The following is a 12,579-nucleotide window of genomic DNA, read 5'->3' as shown; positions in this document are numbered from 1 at the left end:
AGGGCTCGCAATGTGTCAGGGAGGCTGGGGGTCCAGGGCCAATTACTGGATAAATTCTGCAAAGACAGAGGCCAGATGCTGGAGGGTTCCATGTTGTATATATGTACATAAATATCTGTGTGTAGTATATGTGTTTGTATATAATTTTAATAAAGGCCTTTCCTCTGCAGTAGTTGAAAAGGGGGACCCGATGACACTGTTGGTGCTATTTGTGTTTGCGTGAGTGCTGTGTTTTCTGTCTGTATTATCTGTGTGGCCAGACTGTGCATGCTGTATATATGTGCCTGTATGTGTGCCTATTGGTAGTATATTCTCAACCTCACTACAGGTTGGACCAGGGGACATTGAGCTGCAGCAGCCTTGCTTCTACTGGGCCAGCAGATTCAGGAACTCCTCTAACAATATTTACCTTTAACTAACAATCTAGATTTCCTCTTTATAATCAGTAAGTATAAATAGGCAATTCTTAGGTGTAGTTCATCCAGATATTTAAAATAAGCTGGAGGAGTTTCCCTGGAAGTGCCCATTTCTTGCCACTGACTATGAATGTGGCCTAGATTGCTCATATGCAGATGTCTGCACTGAGGAAACCAGAAGTTGTTGGAAGGTCTCCCACACAGTGCAAGGATTCTATATCTAGTCTCTTAGGCTCCCTTTAGAGTAAATTGGGAATTGTAAATATGTCTGTGGCATAAACATATTCCATATCCTTGTATTATGAGAAGATTAATTATACCATAGAAGTAATCTCCATGTGGGCCGTGCTGTCACATCATGTGTTCTTGCCTCTAGATTTTATAACCATTTAGAGTCATTAGTCCAAGCACTTCTTCCTTTTCTTCTTCCTTTTCTTATTCCTTATCCTCTAATATATTCAGCGTTATTGTTCTAGCCTTTGCTTGAGTTGTACCTCTTTCCAGCCTCTCACACACCAATTTGCCACAACATAAAATCAGCTGTACCCACTCACACACCACCATCAAAGTTTATAATCCCAACAAAACATATTTCAATGCTGTCTTAATCAGCTTATCTTAAGAGGTCTGGATGTATTGAGGTGCCAGGAAAAATAATATCCTAATGTACAAGTGCCAGTCCAATTAACAAGTCTCTTATGGACCTTAGAGACACATACCCCTCATAATCTTTCATTCTCTATGGTCTTATGATATAACAATTCTTACAGGTTAATATATGACCAGTAATAATATAAACCCAAATACAAAATCCCAGAGCAAAGAAAGCTACAATTTCTAAAAACAATCAAGAAGTTCAGATTATAACAATAGGGTCATCAGAGTCTATTTGCGGGGTTGTAGGTTGTACTTCTATTAACATTTGAACAAAGAAAGTTTATTGAGATCATCCAGCCCTGCTGTGACAGGTGATACACTCTGTGTTGTGTCTGAAGGTTGTGTGACCCTTCTACACTGTGAAGTGCAGATCCAGTTGAGCAGCCCTTGCACATTACTGCAGTATTAGTAATTGCTGGTACCTGATAAGGTCCCTTCCAGCACAGCTGAAGTACCTCTTTTCACTAATATACCTTAACGTAGTCTCAGACTCCTGATTTCAAGGAGTGACAGACTTCAGTGGAGAGTTCAGATGAGGCTCCCTTCAGCTGCATGTGGAAAGTCCTTACACGTTTCATTACTACTTGGCATTATTTTAGAAGACTATTATCTGTCAATTTTAGGTTTGAGTATGGTAGTTGAGGGTGCTGTGTAAGCAGACTGTGTAAGACAGTCACATGGGTTTGCCCATTAAAATCTCATGAGGTTATAGACAATATTTTCTATTCAGAATGTTTCTTATATACATCAAGGGGACAAGTAACACATCTAGACATTTCAGGTCAATCTCTGCACAGATTTTTGCCAATTCATTTTTAAAATCCATTTTTCCTCTCTACAGCCCCATTGGATTGGGACTGCTGGGCAAAATAGCATAATTTTTCTACACTACTGTCGTGGTTCAGCCCCAGCCAGCAACTAAGCACCACGCAGCCACTCGCTCACTCCCCCACGGTGGGATGGGGGAGAGAATCGGAAGAGTAAAAGTGAGGAAACTCATGAGTTGAGATAAAGACAGTTTAATAAGTAAAGCAAAAGCCGCGCACGCAAGCAAAGCAAAACAAGGAATTTGTTCACTACTCCCCATGGCAGGCAGGTGTTCAGCCATCTCCAGGGAAGCAGGGCTCCGTCACACATAATGGTTTCTTGGGAAGACAGACGCCATAACTCCGAACGTCCCTTCACCCCTTCCTTCTTCTTCGTCCCAGCTTTATATACCGAGCATGATGTTATATGGTATGGAATATCTCTTTGGCCAGCCTGGGTCAGCTGTCCCAGTTGTGTCCTCTCCCAGCTTCCCGTGCACCCCCAGCCTGCTCACTGCAGGCCAGCATGAGAAGCTGGATTGTCCTTGACTACTTAGCAACAACTCAAAACATCAGCACCTTATCAACATTTTTTCATCCCAATTCCAAAACATAGCCTCACGCTAGCTTCTATGAAGAAAATTAACTCTACCCTGGCTGAAACCAGGACAACTACTTATCCGGTAAAGTGGGTTCCCTTATCTAGTGTTAGGTGAATACTGAACCCCAGAAATTACTTCTCTCGGCAACTTTTTTCCAACAGGTATTTCATCTGCATATTTACAAGCACAACCTGAGAACATACCTAAAAACTGACAAGGACATACTCAAAATGTCAACATTTAAGCGTCTGAATAAAGTCAATTTGCAAATTTACAGATGGTCCCTACCGTTTAGGGTGTGCAGTTATACTTGTCTTCTCCTGTTGTCTTATTTTGTTGAAAAGGTGTCCTAACAATATGAAGATGTAAGCATTCGAACAATACTTTGCTAGCAAGCTTCAATCATTTATGCCTTAATTTCTTACGAAATGAAAGCCCCTTCCTGATTATTCAAGCTATAGAACTATTTGATTAAATAAAAATGTGTATGAACTTATAAAACTTAAATGTATGTTGACTATTAAAAGAAAATAAAATCATATTTAAAGTTCTTTGATTTTCTTTATTATTAACTGTATCTTCAGATATACCAAGATTTCAGTGATGTAGTCATTAGCTCAGTGACTCCATTAAAGCTTTCTGTTGCTCTCATCCCATTCAAAAAAAATGTTGAGAATAGACAAATAACTGTGAAATATGTGCACAAGAAAAATTTGGAGCTAACCAATCCCGCCACATAGCTGCAATCATCCCCCCCTTTGCTGCTGTGTGCCACTGAATGGGCCACATGAGCAAGAGCAGGTATATCTGTTATTCTTCTTGTTGTAAATGGGTGATTTAGCCTGCTTGAAGAACCACTGTCAAAGGTATCAGCAAAAGTGGTTTTATTGAAATACGATGCTGTAAAGTGCAACTTCACAAAATTCAATGGCAATGTTCATTCTCTTACTTACTGTACAAAGGGTATAGCAATGATTCAAAACTACCAAGGCAGAATCAGAGTCACCAAGACACGAATCATTGTTACCATGATACAAGGTTTTGCATGATATTGGTCGCTTACTAAAGATCTGCTGTTGGTAAAAGGTCTCTCTGCCTTGAGGAGCAACCTTGAGAGTTGTCCCAGATCAAGAGGAGATTACCACCATGCAGCCAACCGCTTAGCAGGGCAAAGGCTCATTTAGGCTTTCATATTTTTGGAATAAAGTTGTTGGCTTGTAGTCAAATTACATGCAATGGAAAAAGTGCTTATGTATTTTGACTACATGTGTACATGTAATACTTGTTGCACCCATAAATTTCTTTGTTCCTTGATAAACGAGTCTTGGAAAAGTTACCCACTATTTGTGTGTTCATCACATGATCCAAACTCATATGCATCATGCTCACTGTGTCACTCTGTTCCTTTGTGAGTTTTCAGAGAACAGACTGGAACTAGAGGAGTTCTTGGCCCAATTACAGCTTAGGCCTTTACATCCTTTTGAACCTCTCCCAAACTACCGTTAATTTGGTTAAGGGGTTGAGTGCATCCGTCACAACTCTCAAAGCCATTTTTCTTGCAATTTGCAGGGAGTTGTAAATCAGTCCAACCAGGTTCACTGTAGAGTATTTCTTGCCTCTTGGGTAGTTGTAGTACAATTAGTGTTAAATGATCAAGTGAGCTACTGTCTGAAACTGGGGTGGGAGAGGTTTTTCAAGCCTCCCTATCTCTTCTTTACTACCTTCTCAGATATATCTCTCAGGGAGAAATCTATGGGCACACCACAGGAGCCTGAGCAACTCCCCCTCCTCAGCAGTTTTATGGGGTTAGGAGGTGTCTCACTTTCAGTTGATGGACTCCACCTTCTTTATCCTTAGATACCTAGTCTCAATCAATCGTGGTTGAGTATTTAATATAGAGCACATTCAGTATGAACTGAAACATCTAAAATAAAGTTCCTGCTGCTTTGGTGAACAAGCCTGATATCTCTAGCAGGGGGGAGAGTCTGAATGTGATCTCAGTTGAGTACAAGAATGCAAGTCTCTTGTACTGGGGGGCCCAGCACTAGACACAGTACTCCAGGTGTGGCCTCACCAATGATGAGTAGAGGGGAAGAATCACCATCCTTGATCTGCTGGCAATACTTTGCCTAATGCAACCCAGGACACTATTAACCTTCTGTGTGGCAATGGCACATTGCCGGCTCTTGAATCCAATAACAGCTAACACAAGGGACATTGAATTATTCCATCCTTTATTCCATCCCTAAGAAGAAGCATGGTGTCACCAGTGGAAGGGTTTCATCCTCCCTTTTTGTGTACACTTAAGGTTATTATATGTTTCAAACAGACTTTTTCCTAGCACTTACTTCTATTTGGCTTATAAACTTAGTTATGTGATTGTTTCAGTCTGATAGTCCCTCTCCAGTCATGATTTTATTTCTTTTGGACTGAAAACATGCAAATGCACAAAGCTAATCAAAACCCAAATAAATAAAACTATAATAAAAATATGTTCATTAGTAGCTAAACACTTTGCTCCAAAAAACATACAAAACCTCTAGCTAGCCATAAATACAAGATCTTTAAGTAGTTCTGCTGTTACAGCTGGGACAATTCTTATTCAAAAGCAAGTTGCAGACATTGCCAGTTTCTTAAATAACTGCACATATAAAACTAAAAGTAAATAAAAATAAGTTCAGATCCAGACAAGACCTGACAAATTCTGAGGCATGATACTTATTATTCTTGTATGCCTGGGGCCTATTACTGGCACTGGTGCTCCAAATTGGCTGGACTTCAATAGCAGGGTTTAGTGGTTTTGTTTGAGTGTCTCCATCCAAGGCAATGTGTAAAGTATTGTGGGGGCTGAATGTAACTGAAGCACTGTAAGATGGGTGGACCAGGGATGGACATAAACATACATGGAACAAGGGGAATATGGATTAGTATGTATCTTGAATTTCTGGTGTATTTCAGGGCTCAATCTGTTCACTTGAACATTCCTAGCCATGACTCTGGTTAAATTTCCCCATTAAGGTAGAGTATGGGACACCACAACTGAAATAGATCAGGGTGAAGCCTGAAGATTAAGGACAGGTTACGATAGTGATTTAATTTATTCTAGGTTTAAAGGATCAAATTGAAATTAAGAGTTAATACTGATATATAAAAGTAGAAAAAACACAGTGTCAAAAATGGACTTGTCAAAGGAAATAATTTAACAAAGGTGGATCAAGACAGGACAGTGAATTAGGGAGAACTCAGTTGTCCTTGTCTATGGAAGTATTCAGTCTTCCTCTGCTTATTGGATCACTTTAAAACTCAACCATTTTCATGATCATTTTCAAACTCGGCTAAGGGGTGATGTCTCAAAACAGAGGGGTCACAATTCCCTTGGTCATTCTAAGAGTTATGGAAAACTTTGCTGCAGACAAAGAAAACACTCTCTGATCTATGTCCCAAAGCTGTAGGTCTTGAGGATAGTCCATCAAGCCTGCACACAGTGTCTCACTTTATTTGTTCCAGGATGCCAGTTGTACAATGAGTTGTGAGGTGGGGAACAAGGGAAAGGGGTCTGTGGAAAGAAGGGCCATATACTCTGTCCCAGGAATAAGCCTCTGGCTGAATGACAATCCAGGCTCTGCAATCAACTGAATAGCACAAGTCAGAAAGTGAGATAGCATGGCTAGACCTGACCCATATACTTAGGACATACAAATAGCACAGGCTATGCAGGAGGTTTAGATGGGTGGTCCATTTGTCTGAGTTTTCATAATACCTGTTATGAATGTGTTGCTCTTTGCTCTGTAAATCTGGTTTGGTAATCCTAGCCTTCTGATGCTGTTATCCACTTTATTGTAACTGTGTTCCATAAGAGTGATTTCCCAGATTTTAAAATAGAGCGAGAAAGTAACACCTAGTTTGTCCAAGAGGTGAGCAGTTAAAAGGTTATCAAAGATGGGCCAGAATACGAATCTGTGTGATACTGACAACTTCCTGATAAAGACTAGTGGGTAAGTTAGGCTGAAGCATTCTGGTGAATTGAGCTAGCATAGTTAGGCCAAAGTAATCAAATCAGGCCACAGATTGAGGTATAAGAATTAGAGAGTCACTCTCAGTATGAACTGACACATTTGAATCACTTTAGAAAGCATAGACCAGGACTGTGCAGTGAAACAATGGTGTTGAGCTATGTTAGGAGAGTGATGTAAGATTCTTTTTGCAGCATTTTCTCTCCGCAAGACTTAATCCTCTGACGCTGTCTGATTTCTCAGAGATACTCTGTGCCACTGCCTAACTGGTTTTACATGTGAAACTCAACACCTTGGGAGGCCTACCACTCCAAGTGTCCCACTCCCACTTTTCAGTTAAAAACAAAGACCCTCACAGGTTCTAGAGTCCCAGTCTCTTGCAATATCCTGTCTGAGGGCTGGAAGATCTCTCTTATCCATGCCTGCTCATTCCATATAGCTTCCCTGCCCAATGCCTCTGGAGATTGGAGACAAGTTTTCCACCACCCTCAGAGGTAGAATTGAACACACAATGCATAGAGAAGAGCTGAGTTGTTAACTATGAATAAGGACCACTAAACGTGCTGCCTTACCAACCTGCATCATATTAAAGTAAGAGAATTTGGCTGATCTTTAAAAACAAGAGCTCCATCCAGATTACTTCTTTGTGCTAAGGTAAAGCCTGGCCAGGATAGAGAGTTGGGGGTGGCTCATGGCAAAATGGACTGTGTCTACATGAACAGAATAGACCTCATCATTATTTCAGTGTGACTGAATCAGTCTTAGGCATCAGATAAGCATGAATGGAGAATGCTGGGATACACTATAAACTCAGATAGAGCAGGCAGGATTAGTAAATTAAGGTGGATTGAACAGGTTGGCATACCAGGAGAGCTTGGATGGAATAAACCAGGCAAGAAGGAAAGCATGATGTGATAGGTAGGCACTGAGCCAGTGCTTATGTCACATGGGCTTGATGCTGGTCATCACGATGTACATTAACTCGGTAACACAAGAAGGGGGTTAATATGGGTGGACCACACCAAGGTGGTGAAATAAGATGACCTTAATGTTTACCATTACTCACTGCCAAGTGGCTTTGAGATTCAGGCACACCTTCAGGCATGCTTAGCTTGTGACATACAGACCAAAAGAAAGCTTGGAGTGGCCTTTGATTAATTTCTAGAACCTAGCAGGGATTCTGTATGTGCCATGTATATTTGTGTAAATTCTGTGTCCTGCAGTGGCAGATCTCCTTTACAGTTGTGGTGGGTTGACCTTGGCTAGATGCCAGGTGTCCACCAAAGCTGCTCTATCACTCCCCTTCTCAGCTGGACAGGCAAGAGAACATATAATGAAAAGCTTGTGGGCCAAGATAAGGACAAGGAGAGATCATTCAGCAGTTACTGTCATAGACAAAACAGACTCGACTTGAGGAAATTAATTTAATTTATTGCCAGTCAAAATCAGAGTAGGATAATGAGAACTAAAACCAAGTCTTAAAACACCTTCCCACCTCCCCTCCCTTCTTCCTGGGCTCAACTTCACTCCTGATTTTTTCATCTCCTCCTCCCGAGCAGCACAGGGGGATGGGGAATGGGAGTTGAGGCCAGTTCACCACACATGGTCTCTGTCACTCCTTTTTCAGGAAAGGTTGGCTCAGAGCCTGGAGCCATTAGCAGAATTTTTTTTTTTTTGACCACGGGTGGTTTACACAACACTGGGCCTGAAGGTAGCAGATGAACAAAAGAATCTCTGGGCAATTATACCCTTACTGTATAAGTTCCCCTCCCCTCACAAGACAGTTTGGTCCAATTGGAGTATTTAGGTCTGGGGTCTCCTTGTTCCTCATTGGATTCTTTCACTGTCTCCCTGCAGGCCATTCTTTTTTTTTTTTTTCTCAAGGAAGCAGCTTCAGCTGATGGATCTTATCTTTCTAATTTACACCAGTTTTGGGGCCTTCCCTCATGTAACAAAGTAAGAGTTCAGTATAAGTTAATCAGTAACTAGGTGAAAGTTCACTGCTTGCAGCCTAAGGCTTTTTACTGGTGCTATACAATGGATTCCATTCAAACTAGGAAGTGACTCCTATAACACCCTCTACACATCATGTGACTGATGCTAAGTCGACCTGTGTAAGTAGGTCACACGTATCACACAGCGGGCTCAAATAGGAAACCCCAATCACCCAGGAATTCTGGAAGTGATCATGGACAGGCCAGAAGGTAAAGAATTCAGAATATTGCTGGATTAGGTGGTGGAGCGTGCTGAAGAGGCTCCACCATATAATAAACTGCCAGAAAAAAAAAGGCGATATGCGCTGTTCACTGATGGGTCTTGTATTGTAGGCAAATATCAAAGGTGGAAAGCTGCTGTATGGAGCCCTGTATGAGTCACAGAAGGTGCTGAAGGACAAGGTAAATCAACTCAGTTTGCAGAGGTGAAAGCCATCCAGCTGGCTTTAGATATTGCTGAATGAGAAAAAATGGCCAATACTCTATGTTTATACTGACTCATGGATAGTGGCAAATGCTCTATGCAGGTAGCTACAGCAATGGAAGCAGAGCAACTGGCAACACAGAGGCAAGCCCATCTGGGCTGCTGGGTTATGGCAAGATATTGCTGCCCAATTAGAAAACCTGGTTGTACAAGTATGTCACGTAGATGCTCACGTACTCAAGAGTTGGGCCACTGAACCACATCAAAACAAGCATCAGGTGGACCAGGCTGCTAAGATCAAAGTAGCTCAGGTGGAGCTGGACTGGCAACATAAGGGTGATCTATTTATAGGTCAGTGGGCCCATGACACCTCAGGCCATCAGGGAAGAGATGCAACATACAGATGGGCTTGGGACTGAGGGGTAGATTTGACCATGGACACGATTGCACAGGTTATCCATGAATGCTAAGCATGCACTGCAATCAAACAAGCCAAGTGTTGAAGCTGCTTTGGTATCAATGGCTGAAGTATAAATATGGGGAGGTCTGGCAGATTGACTATATCACAATCCCACAAACTCGCCAAGGCAAGCCCCATATGCTTACAATGGTGGAAGCAACCACCGGATGACTGGAAACATATCCTGTGCCCCATGCAACTGCCCAGAACATTATCCTGGGCCTTGAAAAGCAAGTCTTATGGCAACATGGCACCCTAGAAAGTACTGAGTCAGACAATGGGACTCGTTTCCACAACAACCTCATAGACACCTAGGCCAAAGAGCACGGCATTGAGTGGGTATATCACATCCCCTATCATGCACCAGCTTCCAGAAAAATCAAACAATACAAAGGACTATTAAAGACTACACTGATGGGTGATGGGACATTCTGTCCTGGTTTCAGCCAGGCTAGAGCTGGTTTTCTTCACAGAAGCTAGTGTGAGACTATGTTTTGGATTTGAGAGAGAAACAGTTGATAACGTGCTGATGTTTTGGGTTGTTGCTAAGTAGTCAAGGACAGTCCAACTTCTCGTGCTGGCCTGCTAGCAAGGAGGCTGGGGGTGCACAGGAAGCTGGGAGGGGACACAGGTGGGACAGCTGACCCAGGCTGGCCAAAGAGATATTCCCTATCGTACGATGTCATGCCCAGTACACAAACTGGAGTTGGCTGGGGGGCGGGAATCGCTGCTTGGGGACGGGCTATCGATTGCCAAGTGGTGAACAATTGCTGTATTCGCCTTCACTTGTTCTTGTACATTCCTTTGTTGGTATTATTATTGTTGTTATCATTGTTGTTTCTTTCTCTCTTTCTGTCTTATTGAACTGTTTTTATCTCAACCCACAGGTTTTTTTCCCAATTCTCTCCCTTGTCCCACTGGGGGAGGGGGAGTGAGTGAGTGACTGCGTGGTGCTTAGTTGCCGGCTGAGGCTAAACCACGACACATTCAAACATCGGGATAAACATTTAGCAAAAACCACCTGGTTAGTCAACACTAGAGGATCTACCAATAGAGTTGTCCCTGCCCAAACAACACTTTTATGTACTGTAGAAGGGGATAAAGTCCCTGTGGTGCACGTAAAAATTATGCTGCGGAAGACAGTCTGGGTTACTCCTGCCTCAGGTAGATGCAAACCCATTCATGGGATTGCCTTTGCCCAGGGACTTGGGTGCACTTGGTGGATAAGGGGGAAGTCTAATGTGTACCTCAAGGGGATTTGATTTTGGGTGAAAATAGTCAATGATTTGAATTATATGGTGTTAATTTCTACACAATACTGTATGTCATCGCTACTATGGTTGCTATATGCCATATCAATATTATTACCGTAAGAATCACCCAGATTAATGAGGAATGAGCTCTAATGAAACTGAGCAACATGCAGCGGTGATGGAACCAGAACTGGCTTCAGCAGCTTGCAGCCAGCAACTTCCTTGAGATTGACATCTTAACATGAGGACTCTGATGGAAGTCTATCCAGGGAGTTGCCTAGGGTGAGTCAGCTAGCCCCACGCATCAAGACATCCTCTGTTAAGAAAAAATGGAGGGTAATTGTCATAGGTGACTCCCTTCTGAGGGGTAGAGAAGGTCCAATATGCCGACTGGACCGAACCCCCAGGGAAGTCTGCTGCTTCCCTGAGGCCTGGGTGAGAGATGTCACCAGGAAACTCCCTGGTCTGGTTCGGCCCACTGATTACTACCCACTGTTGGTCATACAGGTTGGCAACGGTGAGGTTGTGCTAAGAAGCCCAAAGGCAATTAAAAAGGACTTCAGAGTGCTGGGGTGACTGATCGATGGAGTGGGAGCACAGCTAGTGTTTTTGTCAATCCCTTCAGTGAAAGGGAGAAACGCTGAAAGGAACAGGAAAGCACACCTGATCAACACATGGCTCAGGGGCTAGTGCTGCAGGCAGATTTTTGGGTTTTTTGACCATGGCGGGGTTTGCAAGGCATCGGGCCTCCTGACAGCATATGGAGTGCAATTACAAGGGGCAAAAGGATTCTTGCTTATGAGCTGGCAGACCTCATCGAGAGGGCTTTAATCTAGATTTGAAGAGGGAAAGGGATAAATCCAGGCTCACTAGAGATGAGCCTAGGGGTGGCGTGCCGGAGCTGGGGGTGAAATCGATAGCCCAGCTCAAGTGCATCTACACCAATGCACACAGCATGGGCACCAAACAGGAGGAGCTGGAAGCCGTTGTGCATTGGGACAGCTATGACCTAGTTGCCATCACAGAAACATGGTGGGATGACTTTCATGACTGGAGTGCTGCAATGGATGGCTATAAGCTCTTCAGAAGGAACAGGTGAGGAAGGAGAGGCGGTGGGGTGACTCTGTATGTTAGTTTTGATTGTATAGATATCAACGATTGTAAAGACCAAGTTAGGTGCTTATGGATAAGGATGAGAGGGAACACCAATGAGACAGATGTCCTGCTGGGAGTCTGTTACAGACCACCTAACCAGGACAAAGTGGCAGATGGAGCATTCTATAAGCGACTGGCAGAAGTCTCGCATTCGCTAGCCCTTTTTCTTGTAGGGGACTTCAATCTACCAGCTATCTGGCTGGAAGTATAACACAGCAGAGAGGAAACAGTCTAGGAGGTTCCTGGAGTGTGTGAAGGATAACTTCCTGACACAGCTGGTAAATGAGCCTACCAGGAGGAGCTGCCTTTCTTGACCTGCTGTTTACAGAGAAGGACTGGTGGGAGATGTGGTCGGAGGCCATCTAGGGTTTAGCGACCATGACATGATAGAATTCTCGATTCTGAGTGAAGTAAGGAGCTGCATCAGCAAAACTGCTACCATGGATTTCAGGAGGGCAGACTTTGGCCTGTTCAGATCACTGGTTGAGAGGGTCCCTTGGGAGACAATCCTGAAGGGCAAAAGGGTCCAGGAAGGCTGGACAGTCTTCAAGAAGGAAATCTTAAAGGCGCAGGAGCAAGTGGTCCCCATGTGCCATCAGAAGAGCTGGCGGGGAAGGCAACCGGCCTGGCTGAACAGGGAGATTTTGCTGGGACTCAGGAAAAAAAGGAGAGTTTACCACCTTTGGAAGAAGGGGAAGGCAACTCAAGAAGAGTACAAGGATCTCGTTAAATCAAGCAGGGACAAAATTAGAAAGGCAAAAACCCAGCTAGAACTCAATCTGGCCACGGTCATAAAGGG

The sequence above is a fragment of the Phaethon aethereus genome, assembly GCF_964289735.1.
Source record: "Phaethon aethereus genome assembly, chromosome: 25".
In the NCBI taxonomy this organism is placed as follows: Eukaryota; Metazoa; Chordata; class Aves; order Phaethontiformes; family Phaethontidae; genus Phaethon; species Phaethon aethereus.
The sequence above is the reverse complement of the archived record's forward strand: the minus strand, read 5'-3'. Positions refer to the sequence as shown.